Genomic DNA, 17540 nt, shown 5'->3' with positions numbered 1-17540 from the left:
TGTATATGAGGAGCTCGTATGCACACAGAAGCACACGGGAGCTCATGCATACAGCCCTGCCAATTGCCTCGTGCACACACACACACACACACAAAAATGTGCGCCATGAACATGCCCATGGTTCCTCCTACACCGTGCACATATGGACTAAACAATTACACTCACCTATGAGCCTGTCACAAGGCAACAGAAATGCCAGCTGCCTTTGAAGTTTCCCGAAGAGCAGGAAAACGAGTCAACAGTGCTGGCCAACATCACATCATTAATCATCTATTAGCCGAGGTTGTGTGCTCCTGTCACCTGTCACTTTGTAATGCATGCAAATCACTCCAAGAGTAACATTTTCAGCCTGACATTTCCAGGGCCAGAGCTGGGATCAACCTGCTCTTTGTATTCAAGATTAAAAGGAAGTGGCGAAACAAGTGGTGAGATTGTTGGAAGGAGACAGGGAAACGAGAGAAATAAGAAAGGTAATGAAAAATTGGTCAGGAGAAATAAGTTAAAAAATAGAAAGCTAAAATCGTGAGGTTTTGCATATGACCAGGAAATATTCAGTTTAAAAACATGCCTCTGCTCTACAGCTCTTAAAGAAAGTGAACCATAAAAATGACACTTTTTTCCTGATAAACTATGTAGAAAAGGAGAATACTTTCTATATTTTTTCCTTTATTTCTAATTTCCAAATTTGAAACCTGATCTACCTTTAGAAATCTCTATCTGAATTGTTTGCTATAAGTTCCCATTACTGCCAATGTATGAAATAAGATTTTTTTTTTTAATACAATTCCCCTATCTCTGTTTTAGATGCATATATTAGGAAGAAATAAATTGCTGGAGTGCATGGAAATGTAAAATTCTCTCATTTGTCTAGCAAGGGAGCTGAGTGTGACTCGATGAGATATACATAGGTACAGGTCTCTATATTTACTGAGTTGAATCTTATCCCTACTGATTTTTAACTCAGTTTGATTTCTGGTGATTCAGAAGGGACAGAAAGTGTGATACCAACGCAACTTCCTCAATTATTTTTTGTCATGATTCTTGGAAAGGTAGGTTAATATAAACTCATATCCTAGATCTGACCTACCTAAAAATGCCACATTAAGTCTTGAATATCTTTATTAAGCAGTGTTGATTGACCAGGAACTTTTTCAGTAAATTAGTGTTGCATGACCAGCTTCTCCAGAAAGAGCCACTCTTCTACTTACAAACTTCCCCTGCCACAGTGAAGACATCTTAGATTCTCTTTGGACAGGTTATAACTGAACAAATGCCAGTGTTTACAACAGTCTCTATTGTGCTGATCCACAACTGACTGTTAAGAGAAAAAGATGAGTTTGGGGTTAAATAAATCTCAGTGTTAAATAAATACCTGAGAAAAACCAGATGGAGATGCCTGGTAGTTTGGGTAGAGGTGTTCAGATTTGTATCTCCAGAGAGGCACAAGTTCCCAGCTTCATATCTGTCTTTCCTAAGACACTCATGTTAGCTTTCTCTCCAGACCCTTCCTTCCTTGTTATCATTCCTTTTCTTTTCACTATTTTCATTTCTTCTTCATTTGGTCCACTTGGGCAAAATATGCCTGCCATTTCCCCTGTCCATCCATATATGGATGAACATGTTAGAGAAAATCGTCCTCACATGGATGAGCATCGCTTCAGCATCAGCAAATACCTTCTGACTGAAAATATATAAAGGGTAACAGTCATCTCAGCTGTGGCTCCCCTCTGGCAGGGATGGTGGTGCTCTCTGCCATGCCAGAGCACACTGCCCCAGGAGGGCAGACACAGATTAATCCTGCATACACTGGTGGGGAAGTAATACTGGAAAACCAGATGGTGGTGCTCTCTGCCATGCCAGAGCACACTGCCCCAGGAGGGCAGACACAGATTAATCCTGCATGTACTGGTGGGGAAGTAATACTGGAAAACCAGAATAAGGCACCAGGAGTCCTCACCAAGATTCAGTTGCCTGTTTCCTGTCTTTGTCTTCTGAGGAAGCAGACTACAGAAATTTTCTTCCTCATTTAAAGCCATTTTCTTTCCTTCCTCTACTGAGATAAATCAGCTTTATTCTTTGATTCCTTTCCTGGGTATGAAAGGATACACCTTTCTGCAGGGAGCAGCAGGGACATGTCTCCTCTGTGGAGTCTAAATTAGGGTGCAATATTCCAAGGATGGAGGGGCAGTATCCTCAGCTACCCCACAGGATATGCATTTGCAGGAGATTTTGAGGCTTATTTATTTGGATAGATAAACTGCAGATCATGAAGGCAATTAATCATGGACTCATGGACGAGTACATCTGGAAGGGACCTCAAGAGGTCATCTCATCCATCCCCCAGCACGGAGGCAGGATAAATGTGCACAGACCATCCCTGACAGATGTGTGTCTGCTTCTCTCTGCTTCCACTCTGGATGCTTCCACACCATTATCCATCTAGAGAAGGAGCAGATTTAAAGTTATGAGGAGAGGCAGAAAATATCACTTTTTAAGCCTGAAGATTTCCCCCTTAGTGTCTCTTGGGGCCTGAATCCAGTTTTTGGCAAGAGGAAGATCCAATCCTCACTGTAAAATCTTATGAAGGGAAGAAGGGGTGAGCAATTTGCTCGTTTTGTAGCCCAGGTTCTGTTCCAAGATGTAAGACCTTTTTGATTGCTAGTTCAGTAGAAAAGCTCAAAATTAAATCTTATCTGGATGTGTGCAAAAAAAAAAAAAAAAAAAAAAAAAAAAAAAAAAAAAAAGAGAAAGAGAACAAAGGAGGAGGAGGAAAAATTAAGTAAAAGGAAAGTGAAGAGAAAGAAAGAGACAGAAGGGACAGAAAAAGATAAAATGTATAAACAAAAGGGAAAATGCAGAGGGACAGGGACTTATTTGAAAGAAAGAATGAAGAAACAAGAGGAACAGAGAACATACAGGCTGAAGTGAGAATGTAGAGATGCAGGATTTGAAGCTGGCCATTTCTAACAGAGAGATCAGAAAGACTTTTTGTTGTTGTTGTCCTTAAGTGACTTCTCCCACTGGCTAACATCTCATTTTATGGCAGGTAAATAAGCCTGCCTAATTGGTCCCTTGTTCAAGAATGGGAATATCGAGCTGAGCCTGCTCCTTCTGAAGTGGGATCTTGTCCAATTTATGGTCTTAGCAGATGTGATCTCTTCAGGGTTCCACTGTAATGATAAATTGAAACATTTGAATGCTGCGTTCCCAGGTCTGGGCATCCAGCTTTGCAAGTGGGGAGAGAGGATCTGATCAACTTTCCTTCTGAAATGACAAATTGTGGTTTCCAGAAACATGACTTAGTCCCATTTGCAAGCCTAACAGTTGTGGAGGCCAAGAGTGGGCTGGGTGAAGAAGGATGCACCAAGGTCACTTGAGTCTGAAGGACTCTGGTCTGGGAGAAAAGATCTCCTTTGAGAAGGAAAGTCAGCAAGTGCACCTTAACTCAAAAGCATTCTAAATTAAGGTGACACTTGCAAACACTTTATTAATAATTAATAAGTGATTAATGAAAATTACTTTTTAGCTGATAAATTGCTTGAAGACACATTAGAGCATGTTTCAGAAAGACATGGATAAATATTTTTATGCATTCCCATTTATAAATGCTTAGTAATGGGCTCTCAACTTTCAGGTGTCTCGGCATCATTTATCCCCATCATCCTGGTGGCATGCTATAGAGACATCTTATAATCATTTATTTTCAAAATCTGTTCCTATTAATCATGTATTAATTATTATTAAGAAAACATTTGTGCACACTTCTCTTAATCTGAGTTCTTGCTTGACTGCTTTTCCTAGAAGTCTGGAAGAACACCCATCTTGAACAGTTCATCATGTACTCCAGAGCCAGGCAGGTGTGAAATGGTAGTTCATGAGACTATCTCAATTTACTCCAGCTAAGAATTGAGCCTAGCCTGCTCTGCTCTGGCTTTATTTTTCCCCATGGTGCAAGGGGAGGATCTACAAGGATGCATGTGCATGGCTACCAGTGCTAGGCAGCACTGCTGTTTCTGTAGTGTCTGTGCATTACAGGATGGGAGCTCACTGCTGAAATCCATCCTCCTGGGAACAGACCAGTGTGTTTTCCTCCTATCTGCTGGGTGGCAAATCTGTGCACAGATGCACAGAACTCCAGATCTTCGAATTTTTTTAGGCACCTATGGAAATTAACGATCTTGCAGCTGAAAATGGCTAATGACTTATCCACAGCTCAGTTCCATGCTGGTTCTTCACCTACTGGGCTGTTCTGCTGCAAGGTCAGGATTGGTCTGTCAGTGAAGTGTACACAGAGAGAGGGAGGAGACAGGCTGTGTAAATTCTTTACACAGGGCTTGGACTGAAGGTGTTCCTCCACAAAACTTAGAGCAGTGTGAAGGCTACTGTTATTTATACCAGCCTTCAGGACTGAAACAACACAGGGATACCTAAGTCTGTCGGGAGGATGACTGTAAAATTGTCCCTAAATTACTCAATGAGTTTGCAGAGCCAGGCTGATTATTTCACTAACTGGCAACAGAGCAGTAGACAGGACTACCTAACTGATGGTTTTCTGATGAGTTTAAGCCCATGATTCCTAAGCCTGAGCTCAGAGTCTCTTGCCTTTGAGACCCCTCAACATCAGCCTGAGAGATGGGAGACTAAAGGAGTAAATTGTTAAGACCAGGTACTAGAGACAACATTTGCTCCATACCTTGATCTTTCAGTCAGCCAAGGGCTGGAGAATCTCTGCTCTGTCCTACATGGACCAGATAAATCACAAATAGAAGCTGTCTTAGCTTAGAACTTTCTTCAAATAATATTCTCAATTTATTTACTACGCGTTTAATGGTGGGAGAAGGTTAATACTCAAAAACACCTCCACTTTTCCAGGAAAGTTTTTCAAAACCACATATTCCTCAGAAAATTAAAAAAAAAAAAACAAAAAAAAAAAAAAAAAAAAACAGCAGAAGCTATTTTCTTGCAGCTTCTTGTGATTACTTTCTCTCATGTCTGTCAAGCTGCAAATGAAACCTCTTGTGTCAATTGGTTCAAAGCTATTGAGGGAAAAAGAAAGAGAGAGATGTAAATAGACATTAAGATATAGAATAATCACTAAATTCTTCATTTTTTTAAGAAAAAAAATTAAAAATAATTTTAAAATTATGTCAAAGTTTCCTATTTCTGTCCCCCATGCCTTTGCAGAGCTCTGTGACAGCAGACCATTGTGCAGGACACAATAGCCCTGTGACTCCTGAATTGAATTTGTTCTGCTTGTTCATGGCCAGTTTGCACTCAATTTTTATGCCTGTTGCAAAGAAGAATCATTTTTCACAGACAATGATTTCTCCATGAGCCGCTCTGGAATATGCACAGTGCAGTGACTGGCTGAATTCATAATTACCAATGATCCTACTGGAAACACACAACTGCAAAAGTTATGCTCTTCCAGGCAGAGAACACAAACAATTTATCTGCCTGCCTAGGTGCTTGTATTCCCTGTGCCAGGCTGTGGAGTGTCTCTTGATCATAGCTTGACCTACTGCCTCAAAAACTGTGGAGAATCAGAAAAATATTAACTCAATGGCCAGTTGTGGGACAGGGACAAGACAAGGGACAGGACAAGTGGACTTGGCAGAGCTAAGAATGATCTAAGGTCTAAAACCTAGTACCCATCTTGGCAGCTAAACTCCTTCTCTGATCAAAATCTTCCACTGCAACAGGGTATTGAATGTTTTGTCTTGATGACAAATGGCTGCCACTTGGCTGCAGTCCAAGAAATGCCCCTCCCATGCACCTTTGTGAAAAGTTCTTCAAAAAAATAGCCAATACCTACTCAAAAATATAATTCCCAGTGAGCCTACGTATGAGACAAAAAAAAAAAAACCTCAGAAAGTCTCTCAGTCTTTTTCTCAACTCACCTGCTGTGACTGATTTTTAGAATATCAGTAATACCTATAATACCAGTATTACAGGACTCTCTGTTGCTTAGAAAGTGGAAGAAAAATATAAGAAGAAGCAAATCTGCATTATGTTCCCATCTTTTTTTTTTTTTTTTTCCATTGGGGGTGTTGCATGGCGTGTGTTATTCTCTTTCCCTCTGCCTACCTGTAAAATTAAAGTAATTTGGGGAAATTTGCTGAAAACTACATCCCACAGAAGGTGTGTAAGGCCTATGTGTTTTTAAGCACACCCATCTGGAGCTGTTATGAAAAGATGAGGGAAGGGGAGGCACGCACAGATAAAGAAATGCACGTGGTGAATACACGTGGAGAGCTTGGGAGGCACAGGAGTCTGGGGCTTGTCTCAGTGCAGGAGCAAGCATGGATCACCAGGCAAGGGGGAGAGATTTAAAGGTTTCTCTTAGTCACACAGGTCAGTCAGACCATGGCCACTGTGATCCCTCCTGTAGAGTAGCCATCACACATTGCTGCTCCAGGCAAACACTGGAAGTGCCTGGTCTGAGCTCCCTCCTCGTTATCAGGGCTGACATGTGCTCCAGTCCAACACCACCTGAGTGCCAGAGGCTGGAAAAACCCTTGCATTCTTTATAAGATGCTCTGGGGGTAGCTAGCAGTATGTCATGTCTCTGCAGGTATTATGAGAAAAGAAGCAGAGACACAGGTGATTACAAATAGATTCAGAGATATAACTTTCCATCCAATTCCATCAGCCCCATCTCTCTTTAATATTTAGCTATTTCTCTACAAACTAAATTGACAGCAGAGTCTCTCCTGCCGAGTATTTAAAATATATGTGTATGCATTATACACAGATTGCTCCTTATTTCTTTCCCTCCTTATATCATTAAACTGGTGTTGTGTCTGCTGCTCTGCAAATGTGTAAATGGCAGCTTCTCTTACTGATAGTGGAAAAGTTTGAATAGTGTGGTTTTGCCATAGATGAAGTAAGGGAGAGGGAAGAGGAGGACTGTCTGCATGTCTACTGGGTGATGAGTGCGTGGTTGCGGGTGTTAAAGCAGAAACTATTTCCTCAGAGTCTTGGTGGTATGTTCTTTGACAGCCTCCTACACCCATGAAAATGTTTATGTGTTTAAAGTCTTCTTCAGGACCCTAATCTTCTTTCCTTATACTGGGCACAAAATATCTAAATGGAAGGTGGGGTCATTTATGTCTTTTCAGATTGCTTAAGTTTCTCCCTTCCCAGTGTGTTAGTTTTTGTGCATGGGGGTCTTATCATGGATCAGGGGTACAGAAGTGCCCGAGGAGCACACAAATGTACAGAGGGATGCATGATTGTTCTGCTGAGGGACATCACAAGAGCAACAGCCTGTGCACAGCACCACTTCTGGCCAACACAGGAGCTCCTCCAAGCAAGGAAAGAGTCAGGCTGGGGGATACCTCCCCTTGCAGGGGTTCTGTGGCATCTCACACTGACACAGGCACAGGCACATGCCCCACAGCCCACAGCAGTTCAGCCTGTGGCAGGACACACACATACACTGAGAAGGAATGGGTTTGGGGCACTTCAGTGTACAGGCAAAATGTGGCGTACAACAGGAGAGCACCCACTGCAAGTGAGAGGGATGAGTTACCTGGCCAGGGACTTGGAGGGGATTTTTTCCAGCCTTTGGGAATCCAGGCATGTCTCTACTTCATAAAAACTTAAGGACCCTCTCGAATCAAGGGGATGTTGTCTTTACTTCCAGGATGCTGTAATTCCACATGTGTAGATACCCACATTTGTATCTAATGGAGAGAAAACAACATACAGACAAGATCTTCCCAAATAATTAAGTCCACAATAAGCTATCAATCAATACAGAAAATCATACCTGTTCAGCCTCCTTGGGAGAGACATACCCAAGACCCATCTGTTCAATGATCTAAAAGTGAATGCTTGGAAGAGGCATTTAAAAAACAAATGTAGCATGGAGTGACGCCTCCCTACATTAACCCACTCCAAGGTTCTTGCAAACAAAAAACCACAGGGTGTCCAAAACCTCTTCTGCTTAAGGTATACCAGAAAGCAAAATGTTTCTTGTGAGGTCATCAAGAAACACTTTTAAGCTTCATAGTATTTTATATTTAACTTTTGAGCATGGACTAAAATTTTCTTTTAAAGTAGGCTTGATTTGCCTGTGCAAGTATATGCTTAGAGTCATGATACAGCTTCCAAGCTTCTACTTAAAGCCTGTGATTGCCAAAGAAAGTGGTGTGAATGCAGGTGATAGGAAGAAGTTTTCTAGAGACAGGTGCTCTAAAGTGAAGCTGAAGAAGCCACTCTGTCCTGGGGCCAGATTCTGCAACTGGAGTGACTTGAACTTCATTTGCACTCCCTTGTGTCATTTCTGATTCCAGGAAGCTCTCCTAATAGTCCACCTTTGCCTGTTAATTATAGTAGCTCTGGTTATAATTAAACTCTTCTTTTAAACAAGATACCAAATCCAGCCTGCAAAAAATATTCATCAACGATTTCCATCTGTGTTAGCAGAGATTTCCATTCACTTTGTCTCCTGCCTCACCCCACCCCCTCTGAACACGTCTTTGGGAAGCTTGCAGTATGCTCACAAGGAGGCTACATCTTCCTCTGGGTAGATGTAATTTTAGCCTCATGGCAACTGAGAACCATGAATATTGAAGGGGCTGTGGTTGTTTCTGGAACTGCTGTGGAGGCAGAAGCCTGATGTTGGTCAGAGAAGGGCTGTGCTCCAGGTGGCCTCATGGTTTAACCCTTTCACACTCTCAGTCACAAGGTGTCTGCAAAGCCCTTCTGACCAAGCAGCCTCTGGCACTGCTCTACTGAAGTCTGTTTACTTGCTAAAGGCAAAGCTGAGGGGCAGCCTCACTGGCAGTAGTTTTCCAGGCATGGACTGCCTGGTTGCACTTAGGAAGGTATCCAGGGATGCTGGCTGCCCTTTTCCCTCAAAGCCAAATATACTCGTCCTTGTGCTAGCATTGTCCATTATGCAGTTGGCAGTAGTGCTCCCAAAGGCTTGCAGTGAAACACCTGATCCTCAGGTGGGGATAAAAAACCCCAGCAGAATAATTCCACTGACTTCAACAGGGCTGTGTCATTCCATGCCAGATGAGCAACTACATCAGGAGACCTTAGAGTCACTTGAGAGTCTGGGAAATCACGAACTCTTAATTCTGTCTGAATAGTTCACTGACCTGAGAGGGAGACTGGATGTCACTGTCTCCAGAGCCAGGATATTCACCAGTTTCCAGGGATAAGCAGTACTGTCTGTATCAGGACAAGTGCATCACGGTGCAGTGTTGTCACCCACTGTAAGAGATGTGGTCTCCCTGCTTTCCCCAAGGTCTGTCAGGCACTCAGAGATGAGTTAGCAGGGGGTGGGAGTCATACTCAATGCCCACCCAGCCTGTACGTGCACATCCTTGTCTCTGTGTTTCACCCTGGAAAGGGAGTGTCCCTCACACGCAGTCAAGAGAGAGAAATATAAGTCAGTGTAAATAAATTGTGCTTCCAGCCCTATTGCCAAACAGAACAGGGCTAATTTGCCTTTCTTCTAACAGTCTTCTAACAATTCATGGCCTTTAGAAACAATTTTTGCACTATTTTCCAAGATTTCTTAAGGTTTTCTTGAATCTAGTAATAATTTAATTCCCCAGAAGGTTCTGTGGCAAAGAATTCCGCCAGTAAAATATGAATGGCATAAGCAAGCAATAATTCTTTGATTTCAAATACAGTTTAACTTTTTTAATGTTACAAGTAAGTGAATCTTGACTGTCTGTTTAAAAATCCTTTTGACATTTCATTTTTTTTTTTTATATAAATCAATTTGGTTTCCACTCTGTTTGGTCATTCATGCTGAGGTATCTAGACCATTTCATCTTCCCCATCCTGTAGAAACTATGCTTTCCCTCTGATCTTTAAAGCCATCTTTTTCTCTCTGTCCTTTCTAGTTTTACTTTACTCTTTTTCTATCTTTCTGGTGAATTCTGTGCACCATCATAGGAGACAGAGTCAAACTCATTTAAGGATCATGACTTTCGAATATAATTTTGTTGCCTTTCTAATTCCATTAAAGGACTCTGTGCTCATACTTCACCTTCCAAAAGAAGCGGGGGGGGGGGAAACAGCAAAAAAAGATATGAGTCTATTTTTGTTTTCAAACAGTTATTTAAAAGGAACAAAACCCGAAACCAAAACCAAACCAAAGAAAAACAAAACTGAAACCCACCCCAAAAATCCAACCCCAACTTTCTTCTTGGACGGATGGGTGTTTCTGCTGTCAGGCTAAAGCCGAATGCACAGCTCCAGGGCATTGTTCCAATATTTCAGTTCTCCAGCTAGGTGATACTTCTCGAGTGTTTGAACAAGAGATGCATCACGGAGTGGGGGAAGGAGGGGTGGAGAGGGAAGAGTCTGTCAGCAAGAGGCCCCATGCTAATCTTCTCCTTCAAGACGGGGGCCTTTTGGAAACCTGTTTTAATATTCATGGTCTTTAGGTAAATAGTCTCTGAGTCAGGCTGTCAGTTTCTGCAAATGTGGCTGTCTTGCTGAAGCTACTGCACATTTATCAGTGAGTAAACAGTGACAGGAGTAGGGGGATTAGAGAATTAAATTAGTGTGTAACCACTCTCCTTCTCAAGTTTTTGGCATTACCTCGTGTGTGTTTTGTTCCAAGTTTTTTCTAGGTTGTATTTTTTTTTTTTTTGCTTTAATCTCTCTCTCTCTCCCTTTCTCCCTTCCTTCCTCCACACACACCCAAGTCACATACTTACTCAAAATCATTGAGATTTAGCTAGCTTGTTCTCCATTTTTTAAAATTGTGGGTATTTGAATTTAATTTCCCATCAAAATGAGGTTTTTTTAAAATAGCAATGAAGTAGATTGGAGGAAAGGATCGGGAGGCCCCTTGCTGATGCTGACCAGTTCTGTTTTCTCCTGTCCTGGTCCTTTTAAGTTTCTCTGGCTGAGTTTCCCAATCGAACAGCTCTGTTCCAGCAAGAGGAGCTGGCACTTCCCATCTGCACCAGTCCTATTTTTTCCTCCTTTCTTTCCCTTCCCTCTCCACCCCCCACAGGGCATGACATAGACTCTGCCACCTGCCTTGTACTCATCAGGTTATAAGCCAAATATGCAAGCCCCTTGGCAGCACCACGTTCCTGCCATCCTTTGTTGCCATCCCCTGACACAGACACGCGGTGGTCACCCCTTCCCCCATCCCATCTGTGAAAGGAGGAGACGCTTTACTCTCTCCTGGCAGCCGGAGCCAGACCGGTCACAGAGGATGCCAATTAGGCCTCCGAGACACTAACCAGGTCATGTCCAGCAAATTTCTCACCGGCTCTCGCAGGGGTGTTGGCTCTGGTGTGGGTGCTGGTGGCTCCCCGTAGGAACACACTCCCGGTGTTTGAACAGTGGGAGCCCAGTTTGCCGAGGCACTGTAGGCAATCTGGGGTGTTGGCATTCCAGGTAGTGCTTACATCAGTCCCACAACGTCTGCCCCTGTGTCACAGCACAAACATAGCGTATGTTGAGCATCCTCTTCTGCTTGCTGTAACAAAGTCAGTCTATTGGGAGCACCGTGGACCCGGCACTGGCTTCCAGACTCCCTCCCCAGCTCAGAGCAGAAAAAAAGGTGGGAAGGAAGGAGGAAAGCAACTGCTTCCCCGTGTATCTCCTCGAAAAGTGTTAGGCTGATATCCACTGGCATGTACACAGCTACAGATGGGACAACAGTACCTTGTTGTGTATCCAGCCTACAGAGTTTGTCTTGTATGTGCGTCTGCTCGGTTCAGCCGGGTTCGCCAAGGTGGGTGGCGGGGAGCCAGTGCTGCTGCAGCTCTCCGGATTTATTATTAACACCCAGCTTGAATCAATGCAGCCTCCTTTTACAAACCTCATAGTAAGCTTTCTCAGGAAAAGGTTTCTTTACTAAGCGGAAACTCTTCCCCATTCTGTGCAAGCTCTTACTTCAAATCTGGGAACTCATGATGCTGGGGCTGCTCTTGCATTCCAGGCATTTGGACTAAACTCTGCAATAGCCGCTGCACATGGTGGTTCGTGTATGATCTGTCCTTCAGCTGTAAGGGCTGGCCCACTTTCTGTTCTGTTGGAGGGCTGGGGTGGCAGATGGGGCAGTTAAATTTGCTGCTGATGGGCAGAGGAGACTGCTGCAGGTCTCCATGGGGCTTCTGAATCCTTTACAAGGGGTAGGATAGGGTGAACTACTTCATCTGCCTCCACTCACTCTATAACTGTGAGCATTTTACAAATTGATAGCAGACATTTCTGCAGGAAAAATGCATAGATGGAATAAGGAGAAAAAAGTGCAAATAAATAGGGTTGTTTTGGCATTTCTGTCCCTGTGAACACCTACCAAAGTGTTAAGGGCTGCATAACTAGCCTGTGAAATAGAATGAAATCCCGTTTTGGCAAATTTGCTACTGACCATGTGGACATCCCTGTGACTTTTCCTATACTCCCTCTCCATCACCATCAACCTCCTGCAGGGCAGGTCATCACTGAGGGGGAGGAAAAGATGGTCCCACAGATGGCCTGAGTTCAGAGGGTCTGTGGGAGTGAGATAGCTCTCATTTCCAGATGTCTGTGGAAGAAATAAAATAAAATGAAATAAAGTTAGATAAAATAAGATAACGTGTAAGCCACCCATGAAGCCCTCTCCCTCCACACCCTCGCTTGGGCACACATTACCCTGTTAATGACAACCACCCTTGGGGCCTTTACCATTTGGAAATTCCAGAGTAGATGGAGAATGCAGCTGCTGCCCCCAAGCAAGTGCCCAGGCCAAACACATGGACCTGCTGCCATGGTGTAAAGGCCTCCAAGATATGCAAGTGCTGCCTGCCCAGGATACACCCCTCCTCCTGACACATGGCACAATTCACTAACAGCAAACACTCATAGATGCCATCCAGCTGGGATGGGAACAGGAGCAGATGCTCCTATTAAAAAGGCTGTAAGACTCAGTGCCCCTGTGCCCTGTTCAAAGGGAAAGTCCAAAGTGGCTTGTACAAACAGAGGCTCTTCTCCTTCTGTCGCCTCCTCCTCCCTGGGGTTGAGTGCAAAAACCAGCCATCCCCAAAGATATTTCTGCTCCCTTTCATGCTTTGCAGGACATCGTTTATTGTCAAGGATCTTGCCTCTGTGTTTGTAAGGGTTAAAGCTGCTGCCAGGACTTCCCATGCTGGAGATATTTCAGTTGTTTTGTTTTGTTTTTTTAATTTGGTTGTTGGATCTCCAAAACTGATCTAGCTGGGAAGGACAGGATTTTCTAGGGTGGTGTGTGCACATCCTGCTTTTACAGGAGATCATTCATAGGTGCATAAACCTCGAGTACTGTGGTGTAAACAAAGAACAATAACTTTCCTGTAGTATCAGATGCAATTCCTTTCTTCCTTGGCACAGAGAAGTGTCTTTTCCACAAGTGTTTTGGGAGAGGGTACTAAGATCAGGTGCACTGTGGATCATCCCATGAGATGTGTATTTCTGATGTGCTCCCCTGGGCCTCCTAGGGAGGCACTGTGTCAACAAGACAGCTTCTTTCTTTCCCTGTACAATCCCACAATGGCCCTAGGGGAGAGTTACAGATTCCCAAAGCTCCAGATCTCTCAAGTGAGTATGGTCTTAGAGAGTTTGTTTTCATCTCATTAATGACCAGCCTTTACACTGGGAAAGAATGTGGTTGTGGGGATGTCCTGTAAGCTAGGATTGAACTGTGCCCTCAACAAGAGCCTGAAGGTGCAGACAGCAATACTCCCTGTGAAATTCTTCATGTCCACATGCAAAAGCAGAGCAGAAGAGGAGAGGGACAGATCACTGCTTCCCATCCCATGTGTGGTGCTAGCTCTTGCACACCTGTGCTTTTGGAGCAAGCAGTAAAGGAAAACTAGGAGCAAGGCTCTTCTTCACAGACTCTCTGTATTTCTCTTGGAGATGGGAAGTGATAAAATACCATTTTTGTCTTCTGTCCAAAACTTCCTCGCTGTTTCTGGTTATCTCAAGGTCAACCACAACACAGCCAGCCACCCCCTAAAACAAAGCCAGAATGAAAAAGCCTATACGTAGTGCAGCAACCTGAAAAATAGCCTGGGATGGTGCTGTAGCCCAGGGAAGGCTCTTAATGTGATGCATTTGAGAGAAAACAGACCTCTGGCATAACCAGCAATATGATTAAGGGGTTTCTTTGCTTCCAGTAATGCAATATTCCAGCCTAACACATGCAGGATTAATCAGCCTCTTCCTGTAGACTGGGAGCAGGACATGTGTAAGAAGTTACAGCCCTCGTTTAAACCCAACTGCAGAGGATTTTGCGGGGCTTTTGCTCGTTCTTCTCATCTGCAAAATGCCACTTTGGTGGTTTATGTCAGTCGTAACAGCACCACATAATGTTTTCTGAGCCCAGCTGGCCCTTATTTAGAGATCAGGAGGTAATGAAGGCACAGTGGAATGATATCGATGCGGCTGCTGAAAATTTTCAGGGCTGGATTGCAATTTGCTTGGAGTGGGGGCCCCGGGGAGGGGATAACTGTGTGTTAACCCTTTCCATCTCATTGTCCTCCTGCTCCCAGCCAGGCTCCACTCCCTAGCAGCCAAAGTGAGGCAGTGAGAAGCTTGTTTGTGGTATTTCACAGAGACTGTATGAGGCATGTTGACTTTGGCTTGTTGCTGTTTTGCCACAGGACTCAAGGCCAGGTTGCAGGAGATATCCTCCGGTGCCGGGACTGGGCTTGCAGGGTGCAGTCAGCCAGCTCTATGTGCCTTAAATCCTCCCCCAGCTTCCCAGGATTTTTGAGAGAGCAAGATGACCACTCTTGGAAAACAATGAGTCCAGCTCCTCCAGTCGATTGGATTAGCAGGAGCGATTGGATTAGCTGCTAATGAGTAGTTGTCACTCGAGCTGATGCTACCTCACCGCATTACTAAACCAGCATCAGCTGCCCTCTGCACACCTTCCCTGGCTTAAGCTCCATTTATATCCTACAGCACAATTTAAACAAAACTAGTAATTACTGGGGTGCAGAGGGGGAAAACGTGGGTGCAAAACTCGGTGCAACTCCAGAAGACTGCAGGCTGAGTGAAATCCTTAGGAAGAAAAGGTAAAGCAGCACATGCCATTGCATATTTCTGGGTATTGGACATTAATATGTTGGGAAGGAAACCATGTAATACACAGGAACTAGCACATTTCCTGCAGTTCTGGGGTTTGGGGATTCCTTTGGATTTTTTTATTGGATTTCTCAAAAGCTGCCTAACCTTGTCTTTCCTGTAATTCAGCTCATTCTGACGGTGATTCAATTGAAAAAAAGAAAAAAAGAAAAAAAAAAAGAAAAAGAAAGAAAGAAAGAAATCTTTACTCTAGCTAAAGGGGGAAAATCAGCGGGTTGTGTGTGTGAGCTGTCAGAAGCCCTGCACATGAGCTCACAATTCACACACATCCTCCTCTCTGGTACAAGCACCTAAATCTGGTAATTAGCATGACAGATGAGATTAGGGGGAACTGTTGGGTAGACATAGTTGGTAGCTTTTTTCTGTGCTGTAACTTTTTGCTCTTTCCACACTTCTGGAGCTTTTTTTTTTTTTTCACAGTTTCAATATATTTTTCACTCTGCCTGATTTTTCACTGTGTTGGTTTTTATTCTTTTGCCTCCTTCCCCCACACACTCTCTGCTCTTTTGGTTCACTGCTTCTCTTATTCAGAACATGAACTCAATAGCTTTAGAGATCGAGTTGAAACCATGATATTTAGTGGCTTTAAAATTTAAAAAAATTGTCCCCACCTCCCCAACTCATTAGCAGGTCTGGTAGATTTTTTTATCATAACAAGACAAAAAGTTATTTTCTCAGCGTCTTTTTGAGACTATTTATTAGGGAAAACCTGCTGATTTTTTTTTCATTGTTTCTGTGGTGTCTCCAACCATAAAACTGAAATTTCTGTATCTTTTTCCTCATGGTAAAAGCCGTATAGAGAAACTTGGATTTGTAGGTGTCCAGATGCCAAAGGAGAGATAACAAGGCAGGCAAACTGAGACAGATTCCATCAGCTTCCAGAAAAAAAAGGAAGATCTAAAAACTGTCCTCTCATTTTCCTTCTGAAATGAAAGACTACAGCTATAGCAAAGCATCTTGCAAGGCAAACAGGTGGCCAATGTGTTGGCTGGACCAAAAAGGAGCGTAGGAAGTGTTGCAAGCCTGGTTATAATTATTTCCTTGCTCTTTCCTGCTTACAGTGTTTCACTTACGTATGGTCTAGTTTTCCATGCCTCCATCTACCTGCTCAGCCTTGCATATTTATTTGGACCTAGTATGTGTGATAACAATCCTACTTACCAACACACAGCCTCTACAAACTGCAGGAACTGCTCCCTAGGGATCTGGGTGCCTCGTTTTGTCATCTTGTGACACTAATCTCCACCCCTACTTGTTAAATTAAAGGGGAAAAAAAAAGTCACATTTCAGTCACTGCTTTTCCTTATCGGATTCATGCACAAATTCCAGGTTTGCATGATTGCCCTGTTGAGGAAGAGGCCTTTGGTGCAAAGTGATAAGGGTTTGGCCCACATTAAGGGAGAGCGAGGGAGGCAAGATAAGGTCAGGAAGGGGAACTAAACATAAACACCACGGTTACTGTTTCTGAAGCACTATTTGCCCAGATTAATACAATTTGTGAAATGACAATCCCTGTGGTGGCTTTGTCCCAGCAAACGTTTGCTTTTCGGATTAAGCCTCATTTGATTTTATTTTCTATTTCCTTCTCCAAGAGCCCCGTGCCCAGCTCTGAATCCTGCTGACAGACACAGGGACTCTTTTGTGCTGCTTCTTCCTCACTGAAGTGGAACAGGGAGAATTGCATCTCTTTGCTTTTCCTCCTGCTGCCCTGGAAGAGAGGAGCAGATGGAGGGGGCTGGGGCCAGCCTTTTCTCACCCAGATATCAGTGGCCTTTATGGTCCTTTCTAGTTTGTGGAAATTTAAAGAAAAGACCCTCACACCTATTGATTCTCTTTTTTCCATGTACCTGTGCACACATATATACACTACATATATGTATTTGAATGAAACAGCTCTATGGAAGATAGCTATGTAAATATAAACACATTTCAACCTCAGTCTGACAAAGAGAGACATGGGAATTTCTTCTCATAAAGCAGTAGCCCAAATGAGTTCTTTGAAACTGTAAAATACTCCCCCTCACACCAGTCACTGTCCTTTTAAGATCTGTCTTTTCTTCTCCCTTCCCTATACGAATTCATAGCCTGGACATACCCATTCTTGTGAAATTAATTCATCTCTCCCGTTCATCCCTAGACCTTTTCTTCTGCTTCATCTTTCGGGTGTCACGAGTGTGACACAACATTTAAGATCAGTCCTTATCCCTTATTCCTATCTCATTCCTCTCACTAGTTAGATTCATCTTAGCTCCATCAGGCTACCTTGCTTTTAGGCTGGAAGCCACACAGCAGTTGTTAGTCAGAGAATCCCAGAGGGGGAGAGCAGCTCTATCGAGGCTGTGCTGCTTGGCATGAATCAGAGGGGAGGATGCATTTTATACTTCTAATCTTTTCCTAGGTAGATTTTTTCTTCCAGGAGGGACTTCAGGGACACTCAT

The 17540-nt window shown here is 43.4% G+C and overlaps 1 protein-coding gene and 1 long non-coding RNA gene across 16 annotated transcripts in view; one reads left to right on the top strand and one right to left on the bottom strand.

Annotated features, from left to right (window-relative positions):
• The window catches only part of LOC132341864 (uncharacterized), a 32093-nt gene extending 20988 nt beyond the window's left edge, over nt 1-11105 (bottom strand). Inside the window, exons 1-2 of the long non-coding RNA XR_009490338.1 lie at nt 9114-11105; nt 7535-7688 (exon numbers count right to left, since the gene is read on the bottom strand). This is a non-coding gene — a long non-coding RNA (uncharacterized LOC132341864). The remainder of the gene's footprint in view (nt 1-7534; nt 7689-9113) is intronic.
• Nucleotides 1-17540, top strand: part of CELF4 (CUGBP Elav-like family member 4) — a 696270-nt gene that overhangs the window by 326667 nt on the left and 352063 nt on the right. The window contains exon 1 of one of the 15 annotated variants that reach the window (XM_059873978.1): nt 14661-15032. The exons of 13 other annotated variants lie outside the window; for them this stretch is intronic. The gene's annotated coding sequence lies outside the window, so the exon portion shown is untranslated. Of the gene's footprint in view, nt 1-14660; nt 15033-17540 lie in introns of those variants that run through there. One more of the 15 variants, XM_059873979.1, reaches the window with a different exon arrangement.

This window comes from Haemorhous mexicanus, chromosome Z (genome assembly GCF_027477595.1).
Source record: "Haemorhous mexicanus isolate bHaeMex1 chromosome Z, bHaeMex1.pri, whole genome shotgun sequence".
NCBI lineage: Eukaryota > Metazoa > Chordata > Aves > Passeriformes > Fringillidae > Haemorhous > Haemorhous mexicanus.
The sequence above is the reverse complement of the archived record's forward strand: the minus strand, read 5'-3'. Positions and strand labels throughout refer to the sequence as shown.